Genomic DNA, 13,366 nt, shown 5'->3' with positions numbered 1-13,366 from the left:
TGCTAGCTATGCGATTTGTGGGGCCCAATGCAAAATGAAGGCATGGGGCGCATGTTGAAAACACAGGAGCAGGTGCAGTTAAAATATAAGACATGAAATGTGTCCTGTCCCTCTCCAGCCTCTTCTAACCTGTAATGGTGGTTTTTGTTTGCTACTTAATGTGCTCTCTCATGGAGAGAGGGACATTCCCAGGGGGAGTGCAGGCTCCCAGGTGCCTGGTGGTTCTGCCCGTGAGGCTCCTGTGGCCACGGGTGACTGGATTCCCTCCCCCTACCCCCGCTCCACCAACAGCTGCTGCCACCACAGCCAGCCGTGGCCCCCCAGGGTGGGGAAGTCCAAGTGCCATGGGCCCATCACACAGTGCACAGCGAGTGGATGATTCAGTGAGTGAATGCATGGATGAAGCATTTCGTGAATCACTTTCCAAGCACCAAGAGCAATAAGAGCACCAAGAACCCTCCGTGGGACACACTAACCCAAACTGTGACTCAGACACTCCTTCAGTCTAGGCTTCTCTGCGTCCATAAGGTCTCCAAAGACCACAGGGCACCTGGACATCTTGATGGGTCTAGTGGCAGGCGGGAAGGCATCCAGAATCTGGAAGCACTGGGAGCAGTCCCACGGTGTAGAGGCATAATGGAGAGACTGAGCCAAAAGGTAGGCAGGTGAAGTGTGTTCACCTGAGCTGCAGGTGTAAATGGAGGAGGGAGAGGAGACATCCCAGACAGTTCATAGGTGTATTTATCCACAGCTGTGCTACTTCAATTCTCTGAGCCTCGCTTCATCATTTGAAACATTGCATATTGGAACATGACAACCTTGAGCAGTTATTGTAAGGATTAAATATTTAGACGTACGTAAGAATGCTTACAACATTTCTGCAACACAGAAAACAATATGCAAGCCTTAGGCATTTCAAAAAGAATTTTTAATGTTTATTTTTGAGAGAGAGAGAGAGAGAGAGAGACAGAGCATGAACAGGGAATAGAGAGAGAGAGAGAGGGAGACAGAATCCAAAGTAGGTTTCAGGCTCTGAACTGTCAGTGCAAAGCCCGACATGGGGCTCGAACCCACGGTCCCTGAGACCATGACCTGAGCCAAAATCCGATGCTTAACTGACTAAGCCACCCAGACACCCCTTAGGCATTTTTTTAAGTTTATTTATTTATTTATTTTGAGAGAGAGAGAGAGAGAGAGAGAGAGAATCCCAAGCAGGCTCCATGCTGTCAGTGCAGTGCCCGATGTGGGGCTTGATCCCACAAACTGTGAGGTCATGACCTGAGCCAAAATCAAGAGTCAGATGCTGAACCTACTGAGGCACCCAGGTGCCTCAAGCCTTAGGCATTTTTTTTTCATTTATTATTTATTATTATTTTCAACCAAAACTAACACTTGGATGCCTAGTCAATATTTACTAATCAGGAGGTAATTGAAGTATTCCAAGATGTTCGAGACTTTGTAAGGCAAAAAATGTTGACAAAATAATCTGTCCTGTGAAAGGCAGGGTGACAGGTGCTGTGGGACATCCAAAATGACATGACATAGTCCTTACTCTCAAGGATGTCTAGAGTGCTTGGAGAGGTCACATGGAAGTAAAGAACACTAGAAAGAAGACAGGGTTATTGAACTGTATGGACAATGAGTGCTACAGGAGCTCAGATGGCAGAAGCCAAGGAGGGTCTCATCAGCAGGTCCATGGGAGTCATACCCTATAGGATGGGAGGTCCCCAATATCAAAGGATAATTTTTAAGTAGGTAAAATCATGACTCTCTTAAAAATGTCTTATGAACACATGTCAAGATTTTATTTCACTTATGAATTAGTGAGGGAATCATTCAAATTAAAAAAAAAAAAAGGTCAAGAGAAGATCCAAAGAACATATACATGCACTTAGGAATACTGAAATAAATAAATAGATGCAAACTGGCCTCTTCCCCAGGTGGGAAATCAATTATATCTCCACCAGAACAAAATTCATTTGCATCTTCTCTGTGGACAAAAATCACTGGAAATTACTATCAGTTTTCTACGATTTACAGAGTTATAAGTTAACTCAAGGATAAGCAAGGCGCAGGCCCCAAAGAAGCAGATAATCCCGAGGGGTGTGCCCAGCATCCCACTGAAAGGTTACTCAGCGTGATGGTTAATTTAATGTGTCACCTGGACTGGCCACCAGTGCCTGGGCGTTTGGTCAAACACTGTAGTCCATGTGTCTATGAGATGTTTCTGGATGAGATTAGCATCCAAATCAGTAGGCTGAGTAAAGTAGACTGCCCTCTGTGATGTGGTGGGCCTCATTCAATCTGCTGAAGACCCGAAAGGAACAAAAAGGCAGAGTGAGGGGAGGTACTCCTTCTGACTCTTCCTGCCTTCAGACTTCAACCGTAATATGAGCTCTTCCCTGGTGCCCATCTTGCTGGCCTTTGAACCAGAACTGCGCCATCGGCCCTCCTGGGTCTCCAGCTTGCAGTCCAACTGCAGATCCTGGGACTTCTCAGCATTCATAATCACATGAGCCAATTCCTTATTATATTTGTATAATTGATGTGTAATTTGTGTAATTATACACAACATATGTATAGCACTACTGTTAGTTCTGTTTCTCTCTAGAACCTTGACTACACCCAGTAATCTTCTCTACTGTACCCATTTCAAAGTGTGGTCATTTTTCCTGACTCCTGTGCAGTCAGGAATGTGCAAGGAGTTGTGAAAGAGACGCACCTGTTTGTCACCATGGACAGAGAAGAGAGGAAGGTTCACAGATGGCATTGGCTGGCATTGCCTGGACTTCTCTTATCAGACAGTGGGTAGTTACTACCAGGCTAGAGGCAGCTCAGGACCTCTCACTCTAGGGCTTTTGGAGACAGCCAGCTCTTTCTGCTAAAGGGTCCAAACAGCCTCTGGCCATTTGAACACCTTAAAGTGTATCACTTATTTGCACCTTGCTCAAAGTCAAACAGGGGCTGCGTTCGCCAGAGTCATTTCCTACTTCATAAAAGTTGAAGGCAAGACAATAAAGAAGTGGGTCTCCATGGAGGAGGGGAGTAGCTACGTAGTATTTACAAGGTTATAGGAAATTCATTCCGTTTCTTGTGGATGTCACAGCAATCCTACAAGGTTAGTAGCATTGGCCCCCATTTTCCACAGGAGGAACTGAGATAGGAAGTTGTTTTCCCAGAGTGAGACTTACAGGGGTAGAGACTTACTCCAGGCTTTATACCTGGACCAGGAGTCAGGAAAGGAGGGCTGTGTTTTGTCCGGGGACAAGGTGGTGGTCAGAGTGTTGAGGCCTGAAGGTGGCAGGTGCTAAAGATTTTACTCTGGCCGTGACTTTGATGCAAGGTCGCTGCGTCATTGTCTAAGTGTGGCTTCACCACTGGGCGCGGCAGATGGGCCAGTGAATCCCTGGGAAGGCCCGAGAGCGTTCCCAACATTGCTGCTTATAGCTGCAGGCAAGTTGCTTCATCCCACCGAACTTCTGTTACCTTATCTATGAAACAGACGGGTTTGGGCAAGAACACTTCTCAGGCCTTTTCCAGCAATAGTGCCGTGTGACTCTCAGAATCTCAGAAGGTAACTGAAAACAGTAACGTGCAGTTGAAACCAGCTTATCACAAGCACTAGGGAAAATATGTTTTAAAACAGTGAGTTCTATCCAAAGAGGAACTCAGCTCCTCTGTAAGTTAAGCCTGCCAATTCTCTCTGCCCGGTTAAATACAATCCTTCTCAGCATTTACTTCCCTCCAGGTTAATAAACATCATGGAGTAGGATACTTTCAGGATACAGTTCCTTGTTAAGCTTTTTAAGGGCATCTTTGATATTGGTCCATTGGTATTGGTGTGACCGAGAGGCAAAGAGGTCTGTGCCCGGCACTCTGGACACCACAAACCTGGGGGTTATTGACTGTCCAGCTGTCTCCTCTGGTTACCGCCGACCTTCCGGCAGCCCCGGTGCCATTAGCCTACGCCGCCGTGACAGGTCTGCTCAGACTTTTCACCTTCACTGTTGATTATAAAAACCCAGCTGGAGGCTCTATGCAAACCCACAAGCTTAGCATCAAGTGAAGGGCAAGTCAGCCAGCAGATGAGGTAAGCGCTTGAGAAAACTGACTCTGGGTCTGGGCCCGGTTTTTACCACATTCCAGGAGTCAATCCTCCAGCCGGTCCAGACCGAGATCACAGAGCCAGCATGTATGTTCCAGCCCTCCCGCCTCCTGACTGGGGAGGCTGAGTCTCCCTTCCCTGACGCCAGTGCTCAGGCCATTGAGGGAGGACATGCAGGAAGTGTATCAGCTGATGAAGCTCCAAAGAAATCCGTACTTTCTAAAGCCTTCTCCTAAACCGTGGCATTTTTCCTAAAACCCCCCAGGCATTTGCCAAATGTTATAGGTTATATGTGGTGAACACAATATCCAAAAAACAAAAACACCTGGATACTTATCTGTTCGTTCAGTCACTATTCAAGGAACAGATACCGTGCACTATTCTGCGCCATGCACCCTTCCAACAACAGGTGATATAATAGCGACAGTCCCTGACCTCCTGGAACTTGCATTCTACTGGGAGAGTCAGACAATGAGCAAATGAATGTTTGATATGAAGAAATATGCAGAAAAATAAGGCAGAGAAAAGGGTTTAAAGGGTGATGGAAGGATGTTATTTTATTCATGACGTCCAATAAGGTGACATTTAAACAGAGATCTGATTGAAGGAAAAAGTTGCCCATGAAGTGACATTCCAGGCAGCAAGTACAAAGGTCCTGTGGCTCAGGTGTGCTTGCAAGTGGGTGGAACAGCATGGAGGCCCTTGTAGCTGGACTGAGTGGTCAAAGGGAGAGTAGGAGATGAGCCACAAAAGAGGGTAGGGGGATGGAAGCACAGATCAGAATGAAGCTTCTGACCCATAGTGAGGACATTAGCTATAGGAAAGCCATCACTGGGTTTGGGACAAATGAGTGACATCCTCTGACTTATATATTTAAAAGCTCATTCTGACTGCTGTGTGAAAAATAGAATTAAGAGGCCCCGGGATAGAAGAGAGACAATTAGCAGGCTGCTGCACTCATCTAAATCAGAACATCTCTAAATTTAACGTACAAACGGACAACCTGGGGACCAGATAAGATGAAGTTCTGACTCGTCTTGTCTAAAGTGAGACTGAGATCCTGCATGTCTAACAAGCACCCGGGCAAGGCTGGTTCCACTGCTCCACACACCACACCCTGAGTAGCAAGGGTCTACGTGATACAGAAGAGTGACCCATGATAGGTAGCGGTGAAATTGATGAGCAAACTTCAGATTCTGGATGCACTTTGAAGGAAGAGCCAACAGGGTTGTTGGTGGACCGGAGGTGAGGTGAGAGAAGAGTTAATGGTGTTTTGGACCACACACTGGAAACACAGAGCTACCGGGTATGGAGAAGAGAGAATACAGGAAGAATTGGGTTGGGGTAAAAAAAAAAAATCAAGAGTTTAATTTTGGTTATGTTAAGTTAGAGATGCCTGTTAGAAATCCCAGTGAAGGTACTGAGTAAGCATTTGGGAATATAACCCCAGAATTCAGAGACAAAGTCTGGGCTTGAGATAAAACTCTGAGAATCACCAGCTTGTACAGTTGACCCTTGAACAACTTGGGGGTTCTGAGAATGTCCGCACAGTTGAAACTTTGTGTGTAACTTTTGACTTCACAACTTAACTACTCAGTATAGGCTTAACTGCCAATAGCCTACTGTTCTTGTTGACTGGAAGCCTTACCAATGACATAAGTAGTCAATTAACCCATATTTTGCATGTTGTATATATTACATACTGTATTCTTACAATAAAGCAGGCTAGAGAAAAGAAAATGTTATTGAAAAAATTGTAAGGAAGAGGAAATACAGTTAAACAGTACTATACTTGGGGCGCCTGGGTGGCTCAGTCGGTTAGGCTCAGGTCATGATCTCGCGGTCCGTGAGTTTGAGCCCCGCGTCGGGCTCTGTGCTGACTGCTCAGAGCCTGGAGCCTGTTTCGGATTCTGTGTCTCCCTCTCTCTCTGATCCTCCCCCATTCATGCTCTGTCTCTCTCTGTCTCAAAAATAAATAAACGTTAAAAAAAATTTTTTTAAACAGTACTATACTGTATTTATTGAAAAAAAAAATCTGTGTATAAATGGACCTGAGTGGTTCAAACCCAAGTTGTTCAAGGTCGGCAGTAGTCTATATTTAAAGCCCTGTTGCTGGACGAGATCACAGAAGGTATGAATCTGGATAGAGAAAAATACTGAGGGCTCAGCCTTGGGGTGCTGCAGTATTTGGAAGCTGGGAAGATAGAGAGGCTCCAGTAGGTGTGTGAAAAGCTTCCAGTGAGGGACGACAAAAGATAAGGATCTGGAAATCAAATGAACAAAGAATTTCCAGAAGGAGGGTCATCACCTCCAACCAATGGTGCTATATAGATCAGTATATGAGGACAGAGAATGAACTGTTGGATTTGGTGACTTGGAGGCCGCCAGTGGCCTTGATGACAGCAGTGTCAGTGGAGTGGCAGGGAGTGTTTTGGGTGGGCGGGGGGGGGGGAAGCCTGGTTAGAGGTGACTCAAGAGAGAATGGAAAGGGTAGAGGTACAGGCAGAATCTGGACAATTCTTTAAAGCAATTTTGCTGTAAAGTGGAACTGAGAAATCAGGCAGTAGTTGGAGAGAAATTTTTTTAGGAAGATGTAATGTTACAGCATACCATCGTTCTGAGGGGAATAATGCAGGTTAGAGAGAAAAACCAGTGATTCAGAAGGCGGAGGCGATTTGAAAATGATTGTCCTGAGTGGATGACAGGGCTTGGCCACAGATAAGCACATGGGCCATTGTCTCATGTACCAGGAGAGAAGGCAGAGTGTGCACAGATGCAGGTGGGTGGTAGATTTGGTCATCAAGGCATGTAGAAGTTCTGTTCTAATTCTGTTTTTTCAAATAAGATGCAAGTTCATCAGCTAAGAGTGATGCCCAACTGGGAAGTCAGACCAAAGTTGAGTAAAAAGGTCCCTGTTTTCACAGGATCATGTTCCAAGCATGAGGCCAACAGACTAACCATTGTGATAGAATGTTCTGGGGGCTGTGGCAGAGGTAAGCGCTGGATGCCATGGGATCACGTGGAAGACCGCTAAAACCAGCACGGGTACATCAGACAAACCTCCCACCCACGCGCCCCATGTCAAGGTGACATGACCCAATGGGAGTTGGCCATGCAGGGGTTGAGTGTGGAAATAACATTCCTGGAAGAGTGCCCTGCTGAGGCTGAGATTGCCTGGCACTTCCAGACCCCAGTCTGCCCACCAAAGCCCTATTCCTGCTAAACTGAGAGAAACCAGGACTGCCACCATGGAGGTGTGGTCGCTGTGAGGCCAAAGGCAGCAGCACAAGGGAAGAGTGGGGGCTGAAGCCCAGCACATGGGAGGCCAGACTGACTCTGTGTCTGTGAGGTTGCATTTGCCCCAAGCGGGGTTCCGTGCTTCTAATCTGTCCATGCCAAGAAGAGCCGTTTGCATTTTCTAACTGGTATAACGTTGTCCTACAGTCTGGGGAACCCAGCTAACCTCTCTAGCTTTTCAGTATACTTCAGAGTTGCAAGCAATTTTACTGGGTACTGAGTAAAAGAAACAACTCACTGAACTACTTTAGCTATGGTAGCAAAAGTCTTAGGTGAGCCTCCCTACACTTGGGTTCGTGTTCTACCTCCTTGGAAGCTCGGAGTTTTGAAGATGGGAGGGCAGCCCCACTCCCTTGACATTGGAGGCCACACCAGCCTCTCTGGATTTCTACAGACTGGGAGGCTGGGAGCAGGGAGGGGACACAAGCATGTGGCATGAGGTACTTCAGGCTCAAGGCAGCAGAGCAAGACCATTGGTTCCCCACGTGACTGCTGAAGGCTGCACGCCATCCTTCAGACCCGGCTGTGGATGCACGAAGGGGAAGCCAAGAGACAACCAGGCAGGTGACTCGAGGGTGCCAGCACTGAATGGTACGCTCCATCGAGTCAGGAACCAGGAAGTAGGCATACAGTAGTTGCTCAATGAATGTCTGGTGAGTGAATGGCAGCCGGAGTGGACAACAAACAGTTCCTAAAGAGTAAGCTCGAACCTCCACAGGACACAGGGGAGGTAAAGGAGTGTGAGAGGTGGGGGCAAAGAGACAGGAAATTAGTGCTCAGGGTGGGAAGTTTAAGACTCCAGAAATTCTGACGGGCTGTGTTCATCATCATCATCATTACTGGCACGTACTCCCTCAGGGTGGTACGGCTTGGAAAGCAGTTATTATACTGATAGGCAGCAAATAATTACGCTGTTGGAGCTTGGAAAATTTGTTCTCCGACTAATTAAACTTTATGTATCTAGCTGTTCCCTAAACATTATTCTAATATTGAGCTAGGAACATGACCACCTTATGCACCATGGGCACCATTAGATTGCCATTAGCGCCCACCAGGGAATATTTTCTGATGTGTGCTGATAAACTCCCAAGACAGATGAAGCCGAGACAGAAGGGAGCACCCCATAAAACAAATCTTATTGGACTTTCATTTTGAGCGTTTGGCATTCATAGTTAAAATGATAACGTAGAGCCCTTTTGCTCAACACATAAAACTCAGGGAGCACTATGAGAGCTCTGTCTTTTTATCAGCATCTCATATGCTAGAAAAATGCAACTCTACTGGAGACTGTGTGGCAGTGGAAAGTAAATAGGTCTTACAACTCCAGCTGTGAAATACCCTTGAGCTAAAATCCTGGAGCAGTCGTGAAAACTCCAGTTGTCAGTTTGTCGATGTCATTTCAGAAAGAGTTTTTGAGGATTTACATTGATGTAGAGACCTGATAGTCACCTGTGAAGAATAATGATAGTCCTTTAAAGCAGAGGAAGTCAAACAAACTGCACTGTATACTTTGCAATGTCAAGCATTTTGTTTTATTTATTTGTTTAATAGTGTTAATTTAATTTAATTTTATTTGAGAGAGAGAGAGAGTGCACATGAGTGGGGGAGGGGGCAGAGGGAGTGAGAGAGAAAGAGAGAGAATCTTAAGCAGGCTCCACACTCAGCATGGAGCCCAACACGCAGCTCCATCCTACGACCCTGGGATCATGACCTGATCCGAAATCAAGACTCGGATGCTCGACCGACTGAGCCATGCAGGCACCCCTCCAGCGTATAATTTAAAACAATCTAATACCTATGTGAAGATATAAACAATGCCATGTACCTTCAGAACACATTGAGAAGACAAGCTGTCACCCTTAGAGGTGACTGCCATGCACGACATTTCCTAGGAGAAGACCCTTAGAAAGTAAGACTGGAAGGCTGTACAAATATTCTCGCCCGGATGCAGCCTCAGCCTAGCACTCACTTAAGGCAACAACAACAACAACAACAACAGCATTCATTGTTGTCAACTCATCCCATTTTCTGTTCTAGCACGTTAAAAAATACTTAGATATTTGCTGAAGTTTCTAAGGAATTTTGAATAACTGAACAATAGCATAACTTATAAAATGTAATGAGAAGTAATTAGAAGCTGCTTGTAATATTTCCTGGCTGAAGGTTAGAAATTAAAGAAACTTCCTTGGCTGGGGCTGACACCCTCGAGAAGGGCGGCGTGACCATCACCTGGTGGTCACAGCACAGGACTTGGCTCCAGTGTCACGGAGAGGCCGGGTGAGCAGCTGGGTTTGCAATTCTTGCCCGCACTTCATCTGCATGACCCTGTTCTCTGACATCTCCAAAGTGGCTCTAAATTTCCTGAGAGCAAGATTTATTTTTAAAATATCAGAACTGTAGTTGGAAAATAGATTTTGGATGTATAAATCATAACATGGTAGTTTGGTTTGGCCAAGATCTTGTCTCCCTCTTAACAAATCATTTCTGAAATACAAGCTAACATGAAAACGTGCAATGCTTTGTAAACATGGTGTACTGAATCTGGGTAACTAGATCTCTTGGCTGCCTGCAAAGCCCAGAAACTTCCCTCTGAGCCATCCTGTGCCTCATCGATCCATGTGCTTCAGAGAAGCCAACGTCCTTAGGGATAGCTGGCTGGCATTTTAAAGCTCTAACAGGAACAGTGATAGTCACCAAAACCCAGTCTCCCATGAGGAGGCAAGTGAAACTGAGGATGGAAAGGAATCAACAGATGGAACAAAAAGGAGGAGAACAAACAGTTGTTGAGCACTTCCCGTGTGCCAGAGGCTTTATATACCTTGTCTCATGTATCTCTCATCAGAACCCTACATGCTGGGTTTCGTTATTCTCAATTTATAGACTGGAATGCTTCAAGTAGAAAAGGCTGAATGAGATGCCCTGAATTACTCATAAAGCTAGATGAGCACCTAAGGGAGGATTTATCTCTTGTTCATTACTCACGAGAGAAATCTCTGCATACTTGGGGTTAGTGAGGACTTCCTCAGTACCAAGCATTGTGTTAGTCATCCAAATGGAAACAATAGATAAGGCTCAGGCTCTGGAGAGACCGTGAGCTTCAACAATCCTTCCCCACAGCTAGAAACCTCTGCATATGCCTCAGCCTTCTTCCTAGAACTTTAACCATGTCCAAAGGCATCCAAAATCATAGAAAGACAGCTGCGGTGTAACGCGTACTTAATTTGTGCCGATTGTTAGTTCTTCAGAGAATCCAAAAGAAACAAGAATTTGAAAGAACAAATATATTCAGAGATTGAACCCAGGGCCATTTGGAATTTGCTACAGTATGGCAAAAATAGTTTGGTAACTTGCCCCAAGCCTGAATATTCAGCGTATGAACGTTCTCAAATTGATCTCCACCACCAGGACCTAACTTCCTGCCCAGGGTGGGAGCTTGGGAAAGTCAGAGCCCCAAAAGTGGGCCCATAGACAGCTTTTTGAGTACATTCTACAGAGAAAAGTAAACAGCTTCTGAAGTTCCTGTAGATATGGTCCGATCTCTGTTTTGGACAGCAGATTTGGTTGATAAGCCAAATACACAGCACATTTCTCTATGATTTCCAGAGTTTACTACTGGCTAACGTTTAAGCTCAAATTTCAAAAGGAAAAATAATTTTACCTTTTCAGTTTTATTTATTCAATCGGGCTGGGCAACAGGATAAGTAGGCAACTTGACATTTACATTTTAACTGCTCATTATGCCGACAATTCCCCCATTGTTCTTCAGAATTACTGTAACTGCTTAGTCTCTAATCAATGTTTTTCCTCTAGGACTTTCTTTCTATCTGCTGCGAAGGGATATTTGTTGCTCTCCAGAAGATTCTGTTACCTCAAAGTCACCACAGGTGAACTAAATTGTTCTTTTATGAGGCCTTCAAAAATATTTCGATGATATTGCAATGGCCTCTTCTGATCGAAAGACTGGAGAGAGGAAGTTGGGAGAGTGAAGTGAAGGAGAGATTGAAGCACAAAGCAGAAGTGTTGTGCCTGTGGAAAGGAGCAGCCTTGTGGACGCGGGGCCGCTGTGTGGGTGCGGATTCCCTTCATCCGCTGGGGAATGTTGTTACCAGACGACCTCACTCCCTAGCCTGGTTGGTTAACTGAGATGTCACTAACCCCCCAAAAATGATCACCGAGAGAATCAGCAACAAGCAGTGTCATATTTTTCTGTAGACAAGGAGAAGTCTCCCTAAACACACAGCATTCCTGTGGGGCCCGCGCCCTCTCTTCCCCGCCGGGTGCAGGCGCTTCCTGGCAGGGCTCCCCGGTGGCAGCTGCTTGGCCACCTGACAGCTGAGGACTTAGCCAGCTGCCACTTGTTTCCGCTACATCCAGAGGTGACAAGGACAGCAGTTCCCAAGGGCTGAGCGCCAGTGCAGAAACACCAAAGAGAGAATGAGAGCCACGATTTGTAGGACAGCTAAGGCATCCCAGGAACTCTGTCGACACCTCCTGAACAGCACCGGGTTATTGGTCGTTTGGATCACTTATTGAATTAATGGATTCTTGCCTTACCCCACCCAACCCAACAGATTTTAAGTACCTTGTGCCATTCATTTAACACTTTTCTTTATGCCTGTATGAAGCCAGTGACACAGAGGAATGAGAAATAGTTCTTGTCCCAAAGAATATTCTAGGGGTGAAATCAACACCATAAGTGAGTAAACAATACAATTTGATGGCAATTGGGGCATGAAATGGTTAGAATCAGAGGGGAGAATGGTAATAATTGTGTGTTGGACTTCATAGGGCTTTGAACAGTGATGGGTATGGAACCCCGGATGTCCTAGGGTGGGTGGTGGGCCAGTCAAGCCTTAACATGAATGCTGGGAGAGCCCGAGTTTGCACCCTAGCCACTGTGTGAGTTTGCATGGCCCTAACCTCTTGTCTGTGCTCTCTGACAAAATGGAGGCATTGGGCACCCTAATCTTCTAATCTCTTCCATCTAAAAATGTTGTTTGGGGGAACCTGGGTGGCCCAGTTTGTTAAGCTTCTGCTTCTTTTTATTATTTTTAATGTTTATTTAACTTTGAGAGAGAGACAGAGAGAAACAGTGTGAGTGGGGGAGGGGCAGAGAGACAGACTCCAAAGCAGGTTCCAGGTTCTGAGCTGTCAGCACAGAGCCTGACTCAGGGCTCGAACTCACCAGTGGTGAGATCATGACCTGAGCTAAAGTCAGAAGTTTAACCGACTAAGCCACCCAGGCACTCCTAAGCTTCTGACTCTTGATTTCAGCTCAGGTCATGATCTCATGGTCATGAGACTGAGCCCTGCCTCCAGCTCTGAGCCGACAGCATGGAGCCTACTTGGGATTCTCTCTCTTCCTCTCCCTCTGCCCCTCCCCTGCTCGCTCAACCTCCCCTCCCCCCTTCAAAAAATAAAACAACATAAAATAAAATAAATACATACATACATACATACATACATACATAAAAATGTTATATTTTTGTAAAACACTTTGTCTGGTATGTATGAATAATGCTGGCTTTTGTGTGGGTGTAGTCTAAAAGTATCACAACGTCACACAGAGGCCCTTTCTATATGTTTTGCTTAATGACAGTAATGGTTGCTGAGATCTTGATGTGAAATACACCAAGCACTTCACTCACATAAAACACCTTCAGTGTGCCCATGATCCTATAGAAGAGGCACTATAATTATAATCTTCGATTTGCACGTGAAGATGTGGAGACCCAGAGAGGTCAGCTCACTTACCCAAGCTCACACAGCCAGTACACGGCAGAGCTGGGACAGAGATGGAGACAGCCCCCAGAGCCTCTGTTCTCAACCATCACTTCCTATGACTTTCTGGAGTTGCCTGTAAGCAGCCATGGAGGGATGCTATCTCCCTGCACCATAAGAAGCTTCACTCTGAAGCAGCGATAAGGAGAAAGAAGGAAAGACTTAGAGACTAGGGTGACTAAA

The sequence above is a fragment of the Felis catus genome, chromosome D3, assembly GCF_018350175.1.
Source record: "Felis catus isolate Fca126 chromosome D3, F.catus_Fca126_mat1.0, whole genome shotgun sequence".
Taxonomy (NCBI): domain Eukaryota; kingdom Metazoa; phylum Chordata; class Mammalia; order Carnivora; family Felidae; genus Felis; species Felis catus.
The sequence above is the reverse complement of the archived record's forward strand: the minus strand, read 5'-3'. Positions refer to the sequence as shown.